Source organism: Penaeus monodon, chromosome 3, assembly GCF_015228065.2.
Source record: "Penaeus monodon isolate SGIC_2016 chromosome 3, NSTDA_Pmon_1, whole genome shotgun sequence".
In the NCBI taxonomy this organism is placed as follows: Eukaryota; Metazoa; Arthropoda; class Malacostraca; order Decapoda; family Penaeidae; genus Penaeus; species Penaeus monodon.
Window position 1 is genome coordinate 32,804,863 of NC_051388.1, and position 2,500 is coordinate 32,807,362.

A 2,500-nucleotide genomic window follows, 5' to 3' on the forward strand; every position below is an offset into this window, starting at 1 on the left:
ACAAAAAGCCTAAAGGAAAAAGGACATACCCAAATGTCCCAACTGTGCCAAGAGGCCTGGCTTGCTCTGTCAGGAAAGAGGCGGGCCTCAAGCAGCAAGCGGTTGCTAAGAAGCACTTTGTTCCCGCCCCCCCAAGGCACCTATGTCTGGGGGAAGAACAAAAGCGAAAAGGCCTCCCGACTGAGTTCCCCAAAAAGAAACAAGTGCAGAAGAACCACAGGAAGAAAGGTTCTAACAGCACCACAACGTCCTCCCCAAAAGCAGAAGACATCCTCCTCAATGAGGAGGACATGTCGATTCTGCTGGCTGCTGTAGTTACAGCAGTGGCAACAGCCTTGGGAAGGACAAGTGAAGAGGCGGATAAGGCAGTCGCAGTCGACATGACGGCATTGACCAAGTCTGTCGCAGCCCTAAAGGGAAGGAAGCTGGAAAGGGCCAAAACAGTCCCATCCTCTCCCTCACCCCAGGACGAGACTCCCCTCCCCACTCCAACCCAGGCCATGCCCTCACAGGCAGACCCTAACCAGGCTGACTCAGTGCCAGAGCCAGAATCAGAACAAGCTGACCTTGCTCAGGCAAGGCCAGCAAAGAATGCACAGAATCAGCCTGGGCAGAGAAAAGCCAAAATAAACAAGGTCAGGTCTACTAAAGGCTCTCCACCCCCCAGTGGACCCAGGGATAGCCTGACAGCTATCAACCAGCGAGGACTTTGCAATGGAGTTGTCAGACTCCGAAGACAGTCAATCCGAATACGACGATGTCTCTGATGTAACTATCAACTAGTAACATCATGGCACGCAATCTAAATATTTTGCAGTGGAACATCTATGGCTTCTCCACAAGGAGTGCCATCCTCCACGCAATAGTGCGATCAAGGAGCATTGACGTCGTCATGCTCCAGGAGACAGTGGTACCTGTTCGCTTCTCAGGGTATCATGTCTTCATGCTGCCACGTGCCGATGGTAAGTGAGACCTGATCACCCTTGTCAGAGCGACAATTCCCTGCTCCGCAATAGCCGATGCACCGCACTGTGGAGAAGATGTGGAATCTCTTGCCGTCGAGATTCACTTGGCCGGGGGGCCCCTGAAATTGTACAATGTGTACAGCCGGCCACACTGTAGTACCTTAGACATCAGCCAGGTCTGTGCTTCTGCAGCACACGACCGAGTGATCATAGGGGGAGACTTCAACGCCGCACACCACCCCATCCTGGCTCCCTGCCGGGCACCGGATGCGGCTGCCTATCACATATCCAACATGCTTGAGACATTCCCCGAGATCGCTCTCCTCAATAGCCAGGAGCCAACGCATGTCAGAGGAAGGGTCCTAGACCTCACCCCGGCCACTGCGACTGGTGGAGAGGATTGGCTGGCGTGTCGATGAGACCATCACTAGTGACCATTACGGCACTATAACTACCCTCATGGATAGTGGCCCAGCTGAAATGCTACGACCGAATCCAAGATGGAAAACAGACAAGGCCAACTGGCAGGCATTCCAGAACACCTTGGCCTGCTGTCTGAGAAGCAATGAACCCACACAAAGGGAAAATGTGGAAGTGCTACAAGCAGACTTGTAAATAAACACTGATGAGGCAACCTCACTTGACCATACTCAAAACTCGGCCTGGGTCCAGGAGACACAAAGACGCCTGGTACTTTAACGACGAGATTAGGGAGGTCAACCACAGGGTAAATATGTGCCGAAAACATTTCCGGGCAAAGAACCCCCGACAACCTAGCCCTCCTAAGGGAGGCTGTCAGGGATGCCAAGGAAACTGCCAGCAAAGTCAGGCAGGAAAAGTGGCTGGAATGGTGTGAGTCCTTCAACCACCATTCCACCCTCTCAGAGCTATAAAGACGTCTCTGATGTAACTATCACCAAGTAACATCATGATACACAATCTAAGCATACTACAGTAGAACATTTATGGCTTTAATACAAAGAATGCCATCCTCCACGCAATAATACGATCACGGAACACTGACAGTGTCATGCTCCAGGAGAACGTTAATAGGGTATCATGTCTCTATACTGCCAAGCAAAGCTGGCAAAAGAGGATTGATCACCTTGGTCAGAAGAACAATCCCTTGCTCCGCAATAGCCGATGTACCGCACTGTGGAGAGGAAATTGAATCTCACCTGGCTAGGGGCCCCCTCAAACTGTACAATGTGTACAGCAAGCCAGGCTGTAGGAGCTTAGACATCAGCCAGGTCTGTGCTACTGCAGCACAAGACCAAGTGATCATATGGGGAGACTTCATTACACACCACCCCATCCTGGCTCCCTGCAGGGTACCGGGTGCGGCAGGCCATCACATTGCGAATGTGCTTGAGACTTTCCCTGAGATCGCTCTTCTCAATAGCCAAGAGCCAACGCATGTCAGAGGAGGGGTCCTAGACCTCATCTTGGCTCTGGTGGAGAGAATTAGATAGTGGGTTGATGAGACTGTCACAAGAGACAGTCTCGGTCACTACCCTCATGGATGCTGGCCCAGC